General features: G+C 36.3%; 1 protein-coding gene, 1 long non-coding RNA gene and 1 pseudogene across 2 annotated transcripts in view; 2 read left to right on the forward strand and 1 right to left on the reverse strand.

Annotated features, from left to right (window-relative positions):
* LOC126875780 (katanin p60 ATPase-containing subunit A-like 2) overlaps positions 1-23634 on the forward strand; it is a 292008-nt gene that overhangs the window by 211091 nt on the left and 57283 nt on the right. The gene's annotated exons all lie outside the window — the stretch shown is intronic.
* Positions 4033-4150, reverse strand: LOC126875846 (5S ribosomal RNA; annotated as a pseudogene).
* On the forward strand, positions 18546-20569 carry LOC126875834 (uncharacterized). The gene is made up of 3 exons (XR_007693706.1): positions 18546-18879; positions 19111-19257; positions 20317-20569. It is a non-coding gene; the product is annotated as an uncharacterized LOC126875834 (long non-coding RNA).

Below are 23634 nucleotides of genomic sequence, written 5' to 3' on the forward strand. Positions count from 1 at the left end.
TCGAGCTAGCTGAACATGTACTGCGGAGACGCATCGACATCTGGCAATCATCTTACTCGAAGAATAGGGTCTGCGTGTGGCGAGCTACGGGACAGAGACCGTTGGAATGTTTACTGTCGAGTGTTACAACTATTTCCTTTTTAAAGAGAGCTATAGAATTATTCCATGCCTTTGTTAGACAAAGCGTTCATCCCGTGACCGCGGCTACGTTCGGCTATTGACTGTCGCCTCGGGCCCAAGCTCATTATCACAGCTCTCGAACAATTACAATCGGATTGAATAACTACAATTGTTCAATTACAGCTATAGTAGACTCTAGGTTACAATGTTGCGGGATTATCCAAAATTTCAAAGGCTCCGGTGTTCTTTCATCTCCGACATATAAATAAGCGTAGCGACATAGAAGAGAGAGAGATAATTCCTTAGTTCAGAGTTCCTCAGTTCCTCAGTTCTTGTTAGTCTTGTTAATCGACGTGTTTGCATTTGTCAATTTGTAAATTATTGCAAATCTATCAAATTAAAATCTTGTAATTAATAAGAGTGAAAACGTATTGCGAACGATTCGAGTAACTTCGAGTATTTGAAATTTCAACGACAATTTCCAATTAGAATATGAATAAACATTTTTTGTGAAGAATATTTGTCTAATAATATAATAGGATTAAGCGAACATTTATTTTCACCAACTTTAATCCTCTCCCGTGCCAGTACTCCTGCGCATAGCAGATCACCCGAAACGTGGAGTTTAATTGTCAATCGCATTAAATAACAGACAACACTACAATTTAATCTGAATTCAAAAATTAACGGCAACACAACCAAAACGAACCAAACAAAAACGTAACAATATTGATTTCTGATCCGGAGTCTAATAGTAAATTTGTCTTAGTTTTTAAATCTGGGGAGACTATTCTAGCGGTGGGAGTACTTGGAGTTTCGTTCATTTTTATTGAAACAATCCGGAGAGTCCAAATCTGAGTCCGATCCTTGGTGATTTTCTTTTGTCAATTCTTCTCGTATTTTCTTCTCTTTTTGATCCAGCAGGAAGGTTTTCCCACAGTATTTGGTGGTGGTTCCGTTGGTTTTACAGCCGGCTTTACATTCGCTCTGGTTTTTGTTGTAGATCGTGTAGTTGATTTTACGGGGATCGCTGCTCGTGTTTGTTTTACTGGCGTAGGTGCCGGCTTTCTTGCTACTGCCTGTACTCTCGGGCGATTCGGAATATCGTTCCTTCGTGGCTCGCCCCATTCTCCCGAAGGACGTGCCCGGTTTCCCGATTGTTCCGATGCATAGGGTACGATTATCCTAGCGTCTACTCTGGCTTTGAATGTATAACAATCTTTTATCAAATGCCCAGGTTTTTTTGCAATAATTGCATGTTAGCGCATTTTGTCTCGGAGCGTTTGGGCCATTTTGCGGCGGCGATATAGGTCTTCGATCCTGGCGGTTGTTTCCGATGTTTTTACTATTGCTCGGGGGACGAACGTTGTTACGATTGTAATTGTTCGGAGGTGTCGGACGTTGGTATTGCGTTCTGTCGTTTGCTCGTTTTAATTCTCGCGTTGCTTTAACAGCTTGGCGATACGAGTTCTTCAAAGAATGGTATCCCGCTATTTTTACTCGCAAATATACCTCGTTTGGGAGTCCCTTAACGAAGGCCTCCCTTGTGTCCCAATCTATTGTGTCTTGAACATCCTGAGATATAATACCGTAATCACATCTTTCTCCGTCCATTATTGCTAACCTAAGGTTTCTGACGCGATCTATATAGTCTAGTATGTCTTCCCCCGGTCGTTCCAATATTGTTCCTAATTCTCCCTTATATTCGTTAAGGGATTTCCCTGGGCCGAACATATCCTTTAATTTGTTCCCGAAATCGTCCAAACTGTTTAGCTGACTGTCCTCTACGGCGAGGTACCCGTACCCGCGAAGCTTATTCATTAATAATTTTACCAATTGAGGCTCCTGATGCCGCGGAATCATGTTTCGTGCGCGCTCGTATGCTCTTAAAAATTGAAATACTGAGGGTCGATGTCTGTCGAATATTGGTACTGACTCGATCGCGTCTTTTAACTTAATTGGTTGGGGGCTACCGTCTGTCGGTATTGTCACCTGAGGAATTATCGGCAGTGATACGGGTGTCTCGATTTCCTTTTTTGTTTTGAGTGAACGCATGTCGTCTTGTAATTCATTGGTTTTTGTACTCATGTCGGCTCATGACTCGAAAATTTGCATCACATGCTCTTAGTTTTTCTGACAATGTCAAGAGCATGTCTTCGTTCAATGATTCTAATGGAGTTGCCATATTCTCTATTATATTTTGTCAATAACCGTAAGAACTTTAATCCTCTGTGGAGCGCATCCCACCGCTGCCACGAAAAAAATATTTTAATTGTTATTGTTACGTTTTCAATTGAGTTGTTGTTTTAGTTTTTCTTTTTTTTTTTATTCTTACTTTCTTGGGCCCGTTACTATAGTAATTTACAATTATATGTATATGTATGTATGTATATGTATGTATATGTATAAATATGTATATGTATATGTATTTATCCGTGTAAGTTGTCGATAATGATATTGTAGTCATCTAGGGGGACAACGGGGCAAGTTATCTTTCCAAAAGCCAGAAAACTTTTTTCGGTTTCGGTAAGATCCATGTAAGCGTTTATACACTCAGTACTGGATGTCGCGGGTTGTATCTGTGACATATCTATATCGCACATTCGGCAATGCTTTGGTGTAGTTCGCTCCGGTACTCCACACAGCAAGTGTGTTGGCGTATCTTCGTGTAATTCTTGATCCTCCGGATCCAATCAGTCTTGACAAATAAAAACATATTGGAACTAGTAAGCAGAGCGGATTAGATGGACGCAACAACTGAATAACAATTCCTCGTAAGCATCCGGGTAGTCCGTAGGTAAGATTCCATCCGGAAGGTATAACAATTGGTTCTTCTGATTGTTAAATTCAACGCCCATTCTGTGTAACAGAACAAAGATATTTTATTATTAACATGTCTCGCTTTATTATGAAGTTTTTGTTGATTCATTTTGTCAGTGCGTCACAATGGGATTTTCCTTTCGGGGTATTGCCTTTATCTTTCAGTGTTTCATATATTCCTTCTAATTCGTCAATCATGGACGGGTTGATAGCTGATTACGATCCAGTTTTCCTTTCTCGTGACTGTTCGTTAACAGATTTTAACATTTTTGCTACTGTGTATTGTATTAATTGTCATTTATTATTTCTTCTTAATCCGTTCACCATGAGTAGTTAAGGGTTTAATAATTTATTATAAGGTTTTAATCCATGGTTTGTTTCTCGTGGCTGGTTACAACCCCTCTTCTTCTTGCGCTGAAATACTACTTGCAGTGAATAAAAAATGAACGAAAAAGGATAAACTAAATAAAAGAAAACAAAACAAGATATGCACTGGAACAGTCCGCATGGGAACCTCTGACGAAGATACCTCCGTATGCATCATTAAACGTTAATATTGAAATGACCAAAACCTATGTTCATAACAGTAAATCAAATCAAACACCGGAGGCAACAATCACATGGAAATAGTAATCAAAATCTACGTAATGATAATATACCAAATCAACAATCAAGATGCACAACCCGTCATCCGGAAGCCGACGCTACTCACCGCGTGTCAATGCAAGGGAGAAAGACAACAAACAAAACATATCTTATTAAATAAAATATAAGAATATAGACAAAATCACTCCAATAAAATAACACCCGCTGGGAACACATTTAGGCATATATACACACATGAATAAATAAGGCACTGTTACCAAGTAAAGTCAAAATCTACACACGGAGCATCAGGATACATTTCACGAAACCTATCTAAACACCATGAGAGTACTTCAGGACAAGTACCCCCCCCCCCCCCCTGATCTGAGGAATGGTGGCGTAGGAAAGCCTCCAACACTTGATCAGGAATCTCCTCTGAGAAACGAACCTTCGCGCTGGCATCCGTATCAACCACCGCATGGGGGGCGCGGCGGGCCCAGCGCGCTCTGCCAACGCCACACGGAATCCCAGGCGATCACCCATCCAAGTACTATCCGTGCCCGGCGCTGCTTAACTTTCGTGATCTAACGGGAACGAGTGCACTCAGCGCGGCCAGGGCATTGCCTACTTTCACTTGAACTGGAATGCATTTAACTATGTGTACTGCTTCTCCTGCGACCAAAGCCATGTGTCCTGGAGTTTTGGTTATTGCATACGCAAATTCATCAGGTAATATAGTTGCTAGACTGAATGCATTCTCTATTATTTTCTTTTCCGAGATGCATCTTAGTGTCAATATATCCTGATAGAGTGCCGTTATTTGTCTTCTGACAGTTTTTCTACGTAAATGAATTTTGAGTTAACGTATGCGAATATATCCAAATTTTTGATTGCTGTTTTACGTTTGGGTATAAATGTATTTCCTTTAGTCGTTTTTAGGAAAAAGAGCTTGGGGTGTTCTGTGGATAACAGGGTGTATCCGCACAAAGGCTGTTCTCCAGTCTTGGTTAGCACAAAGGTTATTTCTTGAGTCGTAAAGGCAAAACCCGGTAGCGTCGGGTTGCTATTGGTTTTTATTTCTTGAATTTTTGTGGCGATTCCTTCGTACAAGACGTCATATTGCTCGAACTTACATAGGAATAGTGGATGTGGCTGCCAATAGGTGTATCCATCTTCTGAATCCAAACAAGTTCCTTTATTAATAGCGCATTCATTGAACTATTCATTAGACTTATTCATTAGACTAGCACTATTCATTAAACTTATTTAACGAATAGTAAGTTTAATGAATAGTATGATTTACGAATAATAAGTTTAATGAATGCTATTAACAACGTTTTTGTGTTTAAACGAATCCACGGTCAACGGAATAACTCTTTACTAAGCGTAGACTAATCTTAGACGCAAAAATACGATTGTTGAAAATGCTCGATGTGTTACTCTCCAAGACAATCGCACGAATGCCAGCCTCGTGGAGATTTTTCTCGCTGTACGATTGCATTTGCTTTCTATACTAGTTTGGAAGCATCGAGAAAGTTCCAAACACCGTTGCTAGGCAGTTTCTACCTCGAGTTTGATTATTAATACAATGTATGTCCCATTATATCGGGACCTCTGAGGCAACATCACACGTGGCTAGGCCCGCTCCCGAGGCCGCATGCCGCCACTACCACATTTCTCGGAAAACCCATACAACCACTCCAGACCTCCGTTAGGCAAAACGTCCATCCCGTGACCGTGGCTACGTTCGGCGACCAATTGTCACCTCGAACCCAATCTCGCTATCACAAATCTTGAACAATTACAGCTAGGATAAAATCTAGGCTAGAGTAGAGGATGTTCCCAAAATTTCCAAGAAAAGGCTTCGGCTTTCCTTTCATCTTCGATATATATAAAAAAAGATAGGCGAATGAACAATACTTTATTCAAAAGGCGAAGTTACACTTCAATAGCAAAATACAGACTGACTTACTTACTAAAGAACTGGGATCTTTGCCTCCTCACTATGATTCATATATCTCACGGGTGGGAGTTCGGTTACTGTCTATTCTCACCGCTATCGCATGACCAGGTGACTTCGTATAAGTTGATGGAAATTTTATTGTATAAATCCAACAGAGTGTCGGTTCAAAGTGTTACAACAGAATAATGTGTTGAGCGCTAATTTAGGAGGGTTTTTATATGGAGGTTTTAGTCTCTTTGGAGGGGCTGTTTTGTTATTATTTCGATAGCTATGGCATGCAGGATTTTTCGTCTACTTTATTACTGTTTCTGAGCGGGTGGCCTTTCTTGAGCGTGTGACACTTCCACCGGCATGTCGGTTGACGTCCACGGTTCGGCTAGCGAAAAAAGGAATAAATCGTAAAACTAAAGGATCGTTCAAAATTGACACTTTATACGTTCGTTCAAGTTTGTATAACGAGATTGCGATATTAATTACACTATGTTACGTAGATATTAGTCTATATTCACTATTTACTGAAACTGTAGTAAGACTGACTAAACTTCGATTTTGATGTTTTTTGCGTATGTCGTGCAAATCTATATTTTGAAAAATCTTTTCCTATCCATACAAGGAATGAACTTGCTTAATTTCCGAGATATTCGCGAAAAACTGCCGGTATCGCTTGAATGAATTCTGCCTATAGTTGTGCGTCCGTGCAACCTATGCGTAGGTTGCTACCGGATACAGTATTTTGTTCATAGTATATGTAGGTATGATAGGGGGAGATTGAAAGATTACGGGAGATTAAAAGATTACGGGAGATTGAAAGATTACGGGAGATTGAAAGATTACGGGAGATTGAAATATTATTTAACTGCCAGGTAAAGAGAGACGTCCGCTTGAACTCGCTGACTAAGCCCTCTTGTCTTCATGTAGGCATTCTCTGCAAACACACACATACATTCCTTTATGCAAAAACTGCCTAGGTCGAGTTCACCGTCAAGCCACAAAAACGCGTGTGCTCGGCAGAAACAGAATAAGCCGATGAACCACCAATCAACGAAATAAACTTGATCATTACAATAGACAATATAGAGGAAATTTATGTCGATTTTTCCCTAACAATAAATAATGTCAATGTTTGCGTACATTTATTGTACAATTATATTATTTATATAAATGTTCTTATGCTGTACAATTACATATATGTCGAGTCAAAGTCCGAATCTGGGCCCGAGTCGTCCTCTTGGCGGAGGCTTGGGACAGGTAAGGATTCCTCACTGAAGCTATTCATTTTTTTACACTGAAGTTATTTTTATTGACACACACAAAAATGTTACAGAGTTGACACAGCTCACAATGATCACACACTCGCGACATCCGTGACGTCGTTCGTGGAAAAATAGGTCTCTCCTGTCTTCCTGTAACTGGGACAAAGACTGTTTATCTGTTGAAGGATTTTAGGTAACTAGATATTAGTGTTTATAACGGTCCTCGGGCTAGCCGATCACGTACTGCGGAGACGCGTCGGCATCTGGTAAACATCCTGCCCGGAGAATAGGATCTGCGTGTGGCGAGCTACGGGACAGAAACCGTTGGAATGTTTACTGCCACGTGCCGCTACAAATCTTTCTTTTAAGGAGAGCTATAGGGTTACCCAATGCCTTTGTTAGACAAAGCGTTCATCCCTTGACCGCGGCTACGTTCGGCGACTAATTGTCGCCTTGAGCCAAAGCTCATCATCACAAATCTCGAACAATTACAATCGGACTGGGTGACTACAATTGTTTAATTACAGCTATGCTAGATTCTAGATTACGGTGTTAAGGAATTTTTCCGAAATACCAAGGGGAAGGCTCCGATGACCTTTCATCTCCGACATATACTTTAGCCTGCCACGTGATTCTAACAACCTCGATTGAATTTATGTGCAAGTGCAAGTGCATTTTACGCAGTTTATCAATAGTTAGCGACTATCTCCACTCGAATAACTCTACCAGTGCTATACAACTCTCAGGGTGCATGCCGTGATCGCCCACTCCTTATAATAATATCAAACAATCCCATTATTTACATCTACAAATTTAAAGCCGTCGCAACAGAATACCCATCCACTAGGTAAACAAAACAAAATAATACACCCGCCAAGCACGAACGCTCTGTAGATTATCATCTGTTCCATTCGTGCTTTATAGACTAAACACTCATTCGTTAGATATTTAATTATTAAATTCAAATTATAAACTGAATTTCAGCCACTGCCTAATAAATACTGCTCGCAAACCATCTATCATTTCTTAAATCAAATATAAGAATTGTTTATTTTATAAATTATGTTGTGTGTCTAAACACAGCCCACTTAAACATTGTATCGACCGCGTGACATTGATTGTCAACAAGTCCTATAAACTAAGATCTTTCAAATTTCTTTTGTTTTTGATAGACACAACCGCTAGCCGATGAGTTATTCCGGTATATTTGGCTTGTTCTTTGTTATTATACAATTACTGCCATTTTTTACGACTGACCTCCTTTCTCGTAGTGACGCGACACTATGCTATATTTAATCAAAACTCATAATTTTAGCGATAAAATACTTCCTATCAATACAATATTATTTAATACAATAATATAAAATTTAAATATCCTGGTTTAGGGCTGTTAAAGGATATAGGTTTGGGTTTATTAATTAATCGATTCACGCAGATTCGATTTTCTCCAATATATTTGATCGCCTCGTACAACACGTCTTAACACACAGAATACACTCGGTCAATTAACACGTGGTCGACTTCTAAGACAAAAGAGCGTCGTTAGAAGTCGTACCAACTTAGCTTGTAGTAACTAGCGATCATGCCAACCTAACATTTTTCAACACTCCCCTTTGATCGTAGTTCCTACAAGCCCCATAACTTTGGTGAAATACTGAGTCTTAACCCTATTTAAGCCTTTGGTAAGGATGTCAGCGTCATTCTCAGGATTAGGTATATACGTATAATCTAATATCCCCTATATATAATACGTATAATCTAATATAAAAGTAACGCACTTGGACGTGCTTAGAACCTTTGACCATGAAATAGCTCCGATATTATCACAGAAGATCTTGCAAGGGCGAGGGCAATATGACAATTGGCCCAACTCCCTTAACAGTAAGGAAATCCACACTGTTTCCCTTGCTGCTTCCTGCATCGTCACGAACTCCGCTTCGCACGTCGATTGAGCTATAATCGGTTGTTTTTTGGATAGTCAGGATATCGCATCACCAGCGAGTATGAACACATACCCGCTCCTGGATTTCCTGTCTATCGTACAACCCGCAAAATCCGAGTCGCAAAACACCTTCAGAGGTTGCCCGGTCCTTTGGTATACTAACTTCAAGTCTTTGGTCTTTAGTAAATATCTGAATACCCGCTTCGCTGCTTTCCAATCGGATACAGTTGATTCGCGCATCTTTGGCTTAGTTTCCCTATTGCACACGCAACATCAGGACGACTTACAGTAGCTACATACATTATGTGCCCCACAGCTTGTTCATATAATTTACTGTCGAGAGGCTCATCACGTTCAATATCAAAACCAGTCTCACATTCTCTAGCTAGCGGTGTCGACACTCCCACCACCCCAACCTCACGAGTAATGTCAAACAGATCCAGCATTTGACCTATCCGTACAGATTGATCGAATACTACAGTGGTGCTGTTTGGCATGCTCAGGCGGATGGATAGAAATTGAGTGTCTACACCTAGCATTCTTACGTCTAATTTGTCCTTAATCCTAGTTTTGAATATTTCAATCCACTCCTTCGTCCCAAACACAAGAATGTCATCCACATACACAGCTACAATCAAATCTTTGGACGCATTCACATACACACATGGATCGCTCACACATGGGTTCAGACTCATACCCTTTAAAATACTATTGATGTGCCTAAACCACATTCTCCCAGCTTGTTTCAGTCCATACAGGCTCTTTTTAAGTTTACACACAAATTGAGTTCTGTCCTTCCCTGGCTTGGGAAATTCTGGTTGCTCCATGTATATATCCTCATCCAGAGAACTGTTGAGATACGCACATTCCACATCGATGTGCTCATAAACCCACCCATTCTCCGCAGATAGAGCAAGCAGAATTCTTAGAGTTCTGCGTTTCACTATTGGACTGAAGGTTTCTGAGTAATCTACTCCAGATCTCTGCCAGAATCCCCGAGCTACCAGTCTAGCCTTATACCTATCAGGGTCTCTCTTTATCACAAGCACCCACTTACAGTCTATAACGTTTTTATTTAAGTGTCTTTGCACAATGTCCCACACATCTTTTTTTTTTAGATTGTCTAATTCTTCCCTTATTGCGTCAGACCGCTTTTGAGCAGCTGGCCCCCTCAGGGCTTCGTACACATTCACAGGTACACACATGTTTTGAGTTTTACAAACGGTCGCAGTATGAGCACAATTATCACATGTTTTCGGTTTGTGCCGTCTTGCCGACCTCCTGGGCACAATCGGTACACTCACAGCCTCCACTGGATTATTCTCACTCGTTAAATTATCCATAAAGTAGTCAGTCTCCCCTTCGTCGTTTTCGCCATCACTCTGTGTTTCGACGTCAGTCTGGCCAACTCCCCTTCCAAGTTCAAAGGCTTCTACATCCCATATCCATTCCGAGGACTTATCCTTTATATGGTTCGTTTCCGCCTTAGCGCTCTTGTAGGGGAACGTGTTCTCCTCGAACCTGACATGACAGGATATTATCACCTTCTTGGTCTTCGGCAGGTAAACTCTATAACCTTTGACCTGTTTGTCATATCCTACAAATATTCCCTCATCCACCCTGCTCTCGAATTTTCCTCCGCTTGGACTTTTCAGATACCAGACTCTGCATCCAAGCACACTCAGTCTGTTAATCTCCCCTTGGAGGTCACATCCCTTACCCTTCCATAATTCCAGTGGGATCTTGTCTCCGATAGCAGTGAATGGAAATAGGTTCCTTATGTGACATGCCGTGTTCACAGCCTCCCCGCACAGATAGTCAGGGAGTCCTGATTGGATGAGTAAACATCTAGACATTTCGACCTATTTGCTCGTTCGGAAACCCCATTTTGTTCAGGGTTTCTAGGAACGGTCTTTCTGTGTAAGATGCCTTTCTCCTTCAGATATTTCTCAAAGTTTTCCCCCGTGTACTCAACCCCGTTATCAGTTTGGAGGGCACTTATTTTGGATTGGTGCAAAGCCTCCACTTCCACCTGGTACTCGTTGAAACATTTGAGTACTTCATTCTTCCTACTGATGATTCTGACGTGCATGAAACGAGAAAAGTCATCAATAAGGGTCTCAAAATAATTACCTCCGCCCAGCCACTTGCATTGAGTTCTGCCACTAATATCGCTGTGAGCAATCTCTAAAGGGCGTTGACACATGTGGTGAGCTGTCCTCGGAAATGGTACTTTGGTCATCTTTCCTTTCACGCAGACTCTGCATGGTTCCTCAGGTTTCCTCGAGTCCTCTTTCACACTACTTACAGGGATTTTCCTCATCGCATTCCCATGTAGATGACCTAATCTCTCATGCCATGATACGATACTTTTGTATGCCTTGGCTTCAATGACCTCAATGTCGTCGTCATCTTTCCCAGGTCTTTCCTGATCATTCTCCACGGAAACGTTTGCTACATGCCTTTCAGATGGTATTGTCTCTAGGTAATACACATTGTCTCCTGCCTTTGAATTGAATATTACATCCCTATCATCATGTGTACCGATGGCCTCATCCCTCGTACATACTGCCAATTGCCTGATTGAGATTAGATTCACATTTAATTCAGGTACCCACAGGACGTTCGACAAGTATAGGTTCCACCCGCCACAGGCCTTAGTCATCTTCACGACGATCGTTCCTTTTCCCTTGACTTCCAGGTACACCTTACCAATCCTGATCTGTCCAGTTGCAGGCACGAAATCCACGAACCGATGCCTGTCCGGAGTCATATGATTTGAGGCCCCCGAGTCAAGGTAGCTGATCCTGTCCCTTTCCATGTGGCTGATAGATGATAGAGTTAGCGTGGAGATAAGTCCCTTGGACTTCGGTTTGTCTTCTGATTCTCTCTCCCTTTTGTCTCCTTGGTTTTGGTCCTCCTTATCTCCCTTTCCCTCTTGGCAGTGGTACGACATATGGCCTCATTTTCCACATTTGTAGCACTTCTTATCCTTTTGGTCTTTTTGCATTGGTTTCGCGCCATCTTTGCTTTGTTGAGGCTTGGACCTCCATTGTTTCCAGGTCGCCATTGCGTTGTTCTTCTCGGATGAATCCATGGCCGCTTCGATCTGTTTTTCTTCAAGTAGAAGATCGGACTTCACGATCCTCATGGTTAGACTCTTATCGATTCTTATTGTTCTAATATACATTGCACAATTTGGATCCGCCACGAGGCCGGCCAAAACGAAACATGCCATCATATGGTCTTCAATTTTTAATCCTACGTTGGAGAGCTTGTCGCATAGGTCGTATATCCTCCCGCAGTATGTGGAGATATCCATGTTGGGGGTCTTCTCTATAGTTCCCAGTTCCCGTATGCATAAAACAGTGTCCATCGACGTAGACCTCCGGTGGACGTCCTCTAGCACCTTCCAGGAATCCCTTGCTGTTTTCAAAGTCCTAATTTCCCCAAGATATTCGGGGCGAATATGCCGGGAAGGTACGCACGTGCCATGTTGTCCATCCTCATGCACTCTGGGTTCAACCTTTCTGCTGCCGTAAATCCTGGCTCTATTGCTTTCCAGCAACCCAGGAAAATTAACGAGGCTTCCGTCATTGTCTTCTAATATTCGTAATTCCCCTTTCTTAGGGCCGGCTTCATATCGCTGTCCACATCACCTATTCTCTCCTGGTCGACCATGGCGTGGTCTCTTCTTGGATTATCTCAGAAAACACAAAAACTCAAAAGTAATGCCTTTTATTACCGCAGTTTACTGCCCTGGGCCCATAACCTGTTAAAGGATATAGGTTTGGGTTTATTAATTAATCGATTCACGCAGATTCGACTTTCTCCAATATATTTTGTAATAATATATCGCCTCGTAAGACACGTCTTAACACACAGAATACACTCGGTCAATTAACACGTGGTCGATTTCTAAGACAAAAGAGCGTCGTTAGAAGTCGTACCAACTTAGCTTGTAGTAACTAGCGATCATGCCAACCTAACATTTCTCTACAAGGACGACATATCCAGTGAATTAACGGCGCCTGAACAATTGCATCTCCTTAAAATTAACGGGTAAATCTATAACATAAGTAACAAAATTATTATCTAATTTCAATCTAGTACCCAAAAACTGTTCAACATAAATTCACTATGCTCAAAGTGCATTCCCTTACAAATGATATCGATGTTTATGATATTTATTTGCTATATTATTGTTGATATTATTTGTTATAGGGCCAGACCACCGACCTGGGCCAGGACTATCCTGATTCGCCTTCAACATGGCCACAACCAACATAATATTAACTACGATAAAAAACCAAAATTAATAATTTGACTCTAACTATCGCCGCTATAATACGACTGGCCTGTATACATATTAAATAATTTATAATAAATAACTTGTTTATAAATACACCTTGTCATATTTATCTACACTATCCTTTATCTTACGACCTACACCCACCTTGACCTACACATTATCGGTATTCCTTTATATTGTTCACAAACCGTTATAGCGCAATATTTCCAAATTCTATCATGTTTAATTCGGAAATATTATAATGGAACTTTCGGGCAGCCGACTATATCAGCCCAACTGTCTCGGGGTTCAAAGTAATTTCCTGTGCTCCCAGGTTTTTTCTTGTAACGCGGCTTGGCAAGTAGATAGTTGTCACTGTACGACACTATATAAAATAAATTAGAACCTACTCTAATGTAGCTACAGCTACAAACTCACATCGAAATACTCGAGGAGCGGCCAAATAGATAGAAATAAACTGAAAATACGGGTAAATGCAACCTCACTATATTCACATTAAGGAAAGGTACCACATCTCTTATTATTCTCAACCACCACATCATACAGCAAATCAAAACAGTTAGATAATCAAGTCTTTGCCCGGACCATCTACATCCAGACAAATTTGTTTGGAAACAACACATAAATAAAGAAATCGAGCAAATCAGACTCAAAAGGAAGAAAATGTACTGACTCATTGTAGACATTCTACCAGTGAACAATTACCAAAAAATAAACTATCGCTACATAAAACAAGTTTACTATGAATGTTCGTAAAAACCAGAAATTCGTTCGAAGAATAGAAAAGCACTGATCTGGTATATGGTCAGTTATGACCATAGAATAGGTGCTAATGGGTCGATGTAGATTAGCGGTGAATTCGCATATAGTACAGATATACACATTTATATTATACAGAGTGTTTTTTCAAATTATTCTTTCGGATAACCATTCCGATGAAAACAGTTCTTCTTGTACAAAAGCAACAAAGCTTTTTCGTAAGGTGAAAATGCGTCGTTCAAAAGACAATTTTTTTCAAACGATGAAATTAAATGCAAATTTATCTTCATGCTTCATGGTGAATTTCACATTGTTAGATTTGTAACCAATCAGGCCAAAGAAAATGCTGATGCTCTGATTGTAAACACAGTCAATCGATTTTCTAATGAAAATAAATCCGTTATCATTGTCGAATAAGATATTAATTTGTTAATGTCATTATGACGATCGATCAGTTCGTCGAAAACGACAGGACCGAGGAAAAACTGAAGCAAGAAAGAGAAAAGGATAATCCGAACTTATTTAGTGATTAAGCTCAATTAAGCGGTTCAATGTAACAGAATCCTTTATTTTGTTCTTTATTTTTCAAAATACTTCTAATTTCACAAATAAATTTGAAAGACGTATAAAATAATTATATTTAAAATAATATAAATTGATAGTCTCGTGATTATCGCATTCTCAATTTAGTTTTCGATATATTTATCCGCGAATCGACGAACTTTAGTGCAAATAAAATTATTATCATGTAACTACTGTGGGGGAAAGGGGCCGCACCTTCGACAAGCTTGAGAAGTGTTTATCCAGCGAATACCACACGCATGTAAATACACCGTAAATAAGCCGCAATAATTACAAAAGATGAGGTTAGAAAGGAGTTAAGAGTGAAAAATTTGAGTGCACTCGTAGGTTACACGCGAAATGATTAGCATAAAATAATAATTGTTCTATTTCGAAAAATAATATCAATTATCAATTCGTTCAGTATTTGTATAATTAACTTGTTTTTATTTCAAGCAAGCTATTAAAAAGACTAACCCTAACGCAATACATTGATGACATTTACATTTAATTGGTTTACAATAGACATTTCTTACAACCTATACAGTTATGCACGGGACATTGAGTTAGCCCAATTCTCGTTTATATATACTATAAACAGAAGATAAGAGATAGATTTGTAGTGGACTTGGGCAACCAATACTGACCCATACGCTGCCTCAGCACACAACTATAGGCTGACTACACTATAGTACTATCGACAGTTATTTGCGAATATCTCGGATACTAATATATTCAATATAATAATATATTCGGATAATATATTCAAAACCCATCGAAATCGAAGAGGAAGTAATTTTTTTCCACAAGTCCACTCATTATCATATGTTTATCGATGGTTTAATTCAGTACCTATATATATTCCTCTATACATATGATAATAATAAATCTCTGAGATAGAAATACTCGTAGAGTTGCAAGCATTATAGATGTCCGACGTCCAATTAAAAAAAGTTTCACGCATCTCAATAAAAAATCAATAGATAACAACGTACTGCTCCCAATCTACATAGTCCAAGTATTCTCTCATAGCAATATTAGTAACTTACCAAAAATTAGCCGTCTGAATTACTTTAGGGTAAAATGGGGAAAAACCAGAAAAAATTACATGACGCAATGCCACAAATGCCAACTGTTATGTCATATCTCACAAAACTGTAACCTTAATTATCGGTGCGTAAAATATATTGAGTCGCATTGACCAGGCAAGTGCAAAATAAAAAAAGAAGACGCGGAAACAAAGACAAAATCAAACCTGCGACCCCTCCTATCCAACATAAGCTAAGTATTCGAAATAGTCATAAACAACCCCCTAGTCTCCTTCCGCACAAAAAACAACGTAATCCAACACAATCAAATCGGCTTCCGACACAAACATTCCACACTGTACGCAATAAATAAACTAACGTCAGACATCTGGTGGGCTCCCAATGCAAAGCAACGAGTAGCCGCCTGCCTTGAAAAAGCATTCGATATAGTAAAAATTTTCGGCCTTATATACAAAATATGTATTTCTTTGGGCAATAAACGTTATAATTAAAATTAAAAAAGCACTCGTTTTCGTTTGATCACGAAAGTTAAGCAACGCTAGGCACGAATGGTACTTAGATGGTTCACCGTTTGGGAACTCCGTGTGGTATTGGTTTGTTCATTTTTACAATTTTTCTTTTGCTTTCCTTAATAATCTATTTTTAATAATCTATAATATAAGCATCGAAAAAAAAATATTTTAGTACTACGCGACTATTGCCATACATTGTATCATTCTCATTTTTACATACATCTGTTTTTTTAATATTCTTTTTTTCTTGAATATTAAGAGCAATTAACAAAACTACTTACTTCAGCCAACTCTCATACCACGTTGAGTGCACTCGTTCTCGTCCGATCTCACATCATCGTCATTAGCATCTCGAGTATCTAATTACTACGGCTACTTGTCAAATTCTGTAATAATCATATTTGCACTAGTAAATATCTTCTCTATTACATAACAACAATGATTAATCCAAATGAAGATTCGTTACACTCACCTAACCCTAATCATAATGTGAACCCGACATATATATGCTCGAAATAATATATATATTAAATATAGATACAAGCATGCAAATAAATTAAAATAAACGTTCCAGCAAGTGTTTTAAGGAGACTGTGATTTGCCAAAGTTGATCTATCTTCGAATAAAAGGAGTTAGCATGATTTAGCTCACGATTAAAGCAATATGTGTTGACCGGTGTAGAATAAATTGTTGGTTCTAAGACATCTTAAAGGGACATTAAGAGAAAATTGCTGGTTGACATTAGAAGAAGAAATAATACCGTCTACTATTTTATTTACAAATAAGATGTCAAACATTATTTTCTTAATTTTATATAAAATATAAAAAAAGGATTTATATGTTTATGATACCAAACATACTTTTACATGAATATAACGAAAACTAAGACCGAGCATTCGTATCTATAAGAAAATGTTGTTCAGAATCATGATCTCACGATATATTTCAAGGGCATCGAAATCGATGAGCAAGTAGCTCTTCGACAGGTTCACCTGCTCTAATAATGACATTTCATTAAATTTTTAAGACGTCGTATTAAGAAAACGAAAATTTGTTATGCCTATGAAGCGGAGATACACGTTCGCATAACACCGAAGTTATCTTTTTCAAAAAGCACTTTTTAGTTATGACTGATCAGAGAATATTTTCAATCGGAGAAAGGTTCATGCAAATTGAGCATTGAGCATGAGTCTGTACCATTCAGATTTCTATATAACATAACAATACTAAAAAATATGAAAGCAGAAGAACCGATTAAACACCGTATGAATTTGGACATTATTTTAGAAAATGAAAATCATCGAAATGTAGATAGAAGCGATATGCTTAATGAAATAAAAATATTTTGTGACATATACAGTAAAAATTTGTTGTATATAACAGCAATGCAATGTTCGAATATGATACATAAAATTAAGGATTTATTTTCCAATTTTATGTTACTTTAAGAATATTACTAATTATTCCAATCGCTTCTGCAGGGCGTGCTTTCTCTAGATTAAAATTAATTAAAAATTATATACATACTACTATGTCTCAGGGAAGACTATCTAATTGATTATTTAATTTGAATAAGTTATGTGAAAATTGAAATTACGAAGATATAATTATTGATTTTGCACGAAACAAAGCGAGAATAATAAACTTTATGAAATAATTGTACCTCACTAAGTTTCAAAATAATAAACATTTCAGATACGGGTATTTTTGTTAATATGTACTCAATCATCGAGTCATTATTTTGTTATTATTATTACTAAAAACTTTATAATTAGAATAGGAATAAATTTTCGTCAAAGAAAGTTATGAGCTACAGAGGTACATGTCTTTTCTGTTTCTAATTTGTAATGCTATACATGTGTATAATAATATTATTTTGTCAGAGCGAGACTTTTAAATATAATGTATGTAAATATGTAATTTTAAAAATAAGATTTTGTTTACAAAAACTGTTTGTTATAGGACTAGAAACATTCTCGAGGACGTAAGGTTCTAAACAAACGTTCTCCTTTCTTATTGAATGTCAGAGATAGGGATACCTGACACGAAATATCAAGGTCTAATATCGACAGTCAATAAGGAATAACGAATAAAATTTTATTAGCTATTAGATTTTCATACCTTATTCATTTTTCTTCCTTTAGGAAAGACATTTCTTCTTCCGTTTTTATTCAAAATTATTATTTGCAATTGATTTTAGAGAAAAACTTTCCATTAGTCTATTTGCAATAAAAAGATCCTTCCCTTATGAATCTTATGAATCGATTTGCAACTGACAACTAAATTGTAATGAAAGAACATAATGAACGATAAATCCAAATTCGTAATCTAGAATATTGTATTACTGTTACGTGTTTTGAATGTAGGTACACACACATGTAATATATTTTGGATATGCACACATTTATATATTTTATTTTATATACATTTACATATTTTAACATACTATTTACACATAAAATTTCGCATTATAATAATCGTTATATATAGTAATCGATATTAAAATAATTATTAAATATTTGTTTAATTAATCCTAAAATAGAAGTAGAATTATGAAAATGTTAACAAAAGAATTACGTTTAGATTTCATAAGCATATCGCAAAGTGACCGATTTAACCAGCGATCGTACAGAGGTCCCACATGTAGTCCTGAAGTATAACCAATCAGCAAACAACGCTACCTCGTCGTCGACATTATATCATGCTAGCGCATCATCATAGAGTTCAGTACTGTTTAATCTGTTGAGATAAATGTCATGTTGGTATGATCACTAGTTCCTACATGCGAAGTTGGTACGACTTCTAACGACGCCCTTTTGTTTTGGCTTCTGCCACGTGTTAATTATCTGAGAGTATCCGGTGTGTTCATATGGCTGTACATGGTGGTGAAATACAGAATATAAAAACTGAATCTGTGTGAATCAATTAAATATCGAACTCCAAAACCTATTTAATAACAGGGGTAGTGCAGTAACCGAAATGGAAATTATTCTACATGCAAAAGTAAGTCGTAATAACAAATACAGTTTTCTTCTTTTATATTTTTTGTATTTTTACTGCATTTTTGATTTTCATATACATAACCGTCTTTCATTAAAAGAAGAATTTAATTTCTGAAGGATTTTTCATACAAATTTGAATAATAACTGCTATTTTTGTTGTCTTATTTCAACCTTTGTCCTTGTTTGGGCTACTGTATCGCTTATTTCTTTTTAATGTTTGCATTGTTCATAGGCTGTACTAATTTTGTGTAAGTAATTTAGAAATATATGAGGTCTTGCAAATCAAATAATTTGATGTAGGAAATTCTTGATTTTCATAAAATAGTTCTGAACTGCTATGACTGCGTGGAAACGAAGAAGTTCGGAAATGAAATATAGAGTAAGTAAACTTCTTCGCAATCGTATGTTGAGAGAATACGGTACATGTTTCATTTCTCCTTTCGTATGATCTTCTTGTAGACTAATCATGTTTCTTCTAATAATCTTTTATTTCACGTATCTGATTGGCCACAATTTTTTAAGAATAAATTTTTATAAATTTCTTTTTTGTTAAAGTTATTTTTTCTTTTTTAATTTATCTTTTATTACAGACTGTCACATTTCAATAAGAAAAGTTCTATTTATTTAATATTATTTATGTTTATTTCTACATAGAATTATTTATGGCATATTTATACTTAGGCTAAGTCTTTAAATTTGTTGGTTACTGCAAAACAAACATAACAAAGTATTTAAGTTGTTCTTAGATTATTATAATTTGTGAATTTGTCTGAATTGCTATTCTTCTATGATAAAATGATCTTAGCTTAATGCTGCTTTTGCTTTTTAATAAAATTTGTCAGTCCTTGTAACTATTTTTCTTTGTCAGAAAAAAAATCACCATCCTATTGTTGTTTTTTAATGAATTTTGTTGTAAATTCTTAATATTATCCAATATATTTTTCTTACACATATTATACATTTTGTTTTCATCTGTTTTGTATTTTATGCTATTTTCTGCATTCACTGATCGTTCCTGTCTCCCAGCTACTCTAACTTTGATTATCCTTTTAGTTATTAATAGCAGTTTCATATGCAAGAAACTTTAATTATTTTTTTCTATATTTTTAGCATATTTATATACTTCACTATAAGTAGATTATTCTATTCTTTCTTTCTTTTATCCAGCAAGTATTTGTGTTATTTCTTCTATTATTGTTCAGTTTAAATTTATTATTATTTCTGTACCATCGGCTTCATAACTCTATTTGAGTTTATTATGTGTGTATTACTTTTTGCAATGTTTTCCTGTCTAATTATGAGTTCTCCCATGTTTGCCAGTTTTAACATGTAGTTTATGCCTCATTTTATTATTTTGTGTTCCAAGACTATTCCTATTGCTTTTAATCACATAATCTGGCATTACATGGTATTTCAGTATGTATAATATTCTTTTTAGGAAATGTGTTTGTGTTTTATCTATTCTTGTTGAGTAGTGGAGAACCCATATTCTTATACCATATACCTACACTGTGTATGGTTGACTTTGTCTTTATGTCAGATTACCATTAAAGCATTAATTTCTGTCCATAACATGAATGTTTTCGCTATAATATAAGTTGGGTTATATATATTTTTCCACTCGTACAAAATACCAAAAGTTGCCTTTGCCAAATCAATTTATATATTGATCACTACTTGTGAAACAATTGATCACTAAACTCAAAACTATTATTTTTCGTTCTCATATTCATTTTCATATTCATGAAATAACATTAGAGGATACAAACAATGACCAGAAAAGAGTGATGCCCTCAAACAAAGTTTAATCTATTTATGTTCAATTTCATTTTGGGTTCTTCTACTTTATCTCTTATTTACAACCTTTTTATAATAATAGTTTTTCCTCTCTTTTCTTCTTTTAATTTTGTCTGACTCTTCTATTACCTCACTTTTTTTTGTTAGTTTGCTTCTTTCTTTTGCCCATTTTGCTTTATTCATCTGCTCATTTTCTTTTCTTTTCTCCTACCTTTTTCTATATTCTGGTATCTTTCTATTATAATATAAAATCTCTCTTAATTAATGATAAATTTTTCTTACCTTCTTTAATTTGTCTTTCATATTCTTTGTTCCCTTCAACATTATATGTACTTTCTGTAGGATTTAAGGTTTGATTTAAAATCATTTCTTCATTTCCTTTTTTGTATAACTTATTTTCCTTGCTCCTACTTGTTATTTGTTTTTTGTCTTCTACTGCTATTTTACACTTTGTAATTTATTTTAGTGACCTTTCTCTTGTGTTTCTTTCTTATTGTTATGGTTACCGCTGCCCTCTCGAGCTTCTTTTATTTTGCTATAGTTTCCTAACGTCTGTCTTACTTTTTCTTGATTTTTTACTAAATTCACTGTCAGAATTTGTATTTTCTTGTTTTCCTTTTATTACACTCTATATTGTTTCCTTAATGTCAATGGCATGAATTTTGCAATTTGGCCAATTGTGGAAATTTACAACTAAACATGAAAAGCAATTAAATAACTCCGGAAATCAATGTATCTGAAATTTTCTTTCAAACCTTACTTTTCATACCATATTCAAGTGTAATTGTGAAATCAATTTTAATTTTTATATCCTTATTTTGCATTATACATCATATATATATATATATAATTCTTTGTATCATAATAATATAAAGAAATGACATTTTGATAAATAAACTAAGGAAAATGACTACTATTTTTGATATTTATATATGAATATATATTATTTTGTCATGAAATTCAATGCACACCTCAATTTAAACAAAAAAAGAAAAGGATGTAGAATTTGTTACAAAAGCGGAAATTTTTCACATTTATGCTCCAGGCATGAAACCCATGATATTTTCTCTTCACTTTTTAATTATATTTCCAATTATTTCGATTTTTCTAAATGCCCTTTCACGCATTTTTGCACACGCTATCTTTCCCTTGTTACTATTTCTGTTAGAATGTTAAATTATCTGTTAAAATATTACATTGCCTGTTAAAATTTAAAAAATTGAAAAAAAAGTCTGTTAAAATTCATTTTTTAGGAAATTTGAAGAGTTCTCGTTGCCAGAAATTTAAGGTGAATGGATTTTGTGATATTCAGGCAAACTGACTCCCGAGTAAGATAAAACTTCATAAATTCTTTCCTATGGTGCTTTGGTAAGTTCGTTTCTTTATTCGCTTTTAATTATGGAATGCATTATACCATTTAAAGAAGGTGATAAACTCCATGTATGCGTTATGTTTTCTATGCGTTATTTAAAATTACAAATGAAAAGAATACGTTTCATTTTTGTTTTGTTATATACATATTTGTATTAATGGGATCATAATTCTTGGGATCATACGATACCAATATTCTGTTTTGAGTGAACCCAAAAAGAAAACAGTTTACCTCACGACGTTTATGAGGTTGAAATTCTGAAGGTAGGTCTCTTTTATCTTTTCTTGTGGTTCTTACAGCTGAGACCTTTGGATTTTAACTCGTAAACAAGTTCGCTTAATGTGCGATTTATAAATATTTACATAGAACTGTCCAGTCAATAAAGTTGTTTTCTTCCTGAAAGGACAAACTGGCACGGTCGAATTACGATTAAATTCTTAGCTCGCGTGCTAACGTCGAAATATCTGCACACGCGAGGTTTTTGAATAATTTCTATCGAATTCATTTTCTTTGAAGATTCTCCACCGGTACAACATTTTGGGACCAACATTTATATTTGATAAAATATTACCAACGCTACCGTATAACATGGCTAAGCGCAAAGCAAAGATAACTTTTATATTATCATTGTTTGAATTGTATGTATTGGGAGAAAGATTATTTATTTCCATTATTACCTTCTTCCCTAACCAATGCCTCATTTTCTTTCATAAATACAAATTTAATAGATCGGCAATAAAATATTGACGAGGGTTCAGATTTTGACCACAGCACTTAATTATATTCATCTAAAAAGCAACTACAAACAAAAGCAATTACAAACAAAAGTTCTGTTTCAGATGAACTTTGTGTAAAGTGACTTGGAATCCAGCTTTAACTGGTTTAAAACATGCATGGATTATACTCTTCGCTATTCCTAGGACATTTACAAATTATTGTGTTTGTCCTTCTCAAGTTAGAAATTCCACTTTTTGTGAAAACGCTATTGTAATTATCCGAAAACAGTTTATTTAACATTATTTGGCGTCCTTTAGCCTTGTGCCTATTCGTTTCTATACATGACCAACATATTCTTTCTTTTAAACAACAATGTCTTCGTATGGATTAATGTCTTTATGTGTTTCGCTATCTCCATCTCCAATACATGTACTATACTTGGCATGATGTTTCTTTCCTGATCTCATAAACATTTCTGTGATGACATAAGTTTCCACTTTATCAGCACTGATATGGTTTATAGTGCAATTATCTTTGTCACCTTCATACTAATCATTGTACTGTTCTGTGCCCGTTTTATTCTCCCATGCAACGCTGCAAGATTGGGAAACCTAGATTTTACAATTATATCAAGCACATTCTTACTGTGTTTCCCGAGGAGTGTAGCAAACCCGAACGAAAAATTCAATTCTCTCATTTTCCTGGCGTTCTCTCTTCCGAAACGCTAACTTTTATTCTGTCTTTTTCGGTAGCTCTCGAAATTGGACGATTAGATACCCGTAAGACAACAGAATGTAAATTTTCCGGACAGCCATAGTATCTATTGATAGCCGATCCCTGAAAAATATCCATTAGCCCACAAAATAAATT

This window comes from Bombus huntii, unplaced genomic scaffold, assembly GCF_024542735.1.
Source record: "Bombus huntii isolate Logan2020A unplaced genomic scaffold, iyBomHunt1.1 ctg00000058.1, whole genome shotgun sequence".
NCBI classification, from domain to species: Eukaryota; Metazoa; Arthropoda; class Insecta; order Hymenoptera; family Apidae; genus Bombus; species Bombus huntii.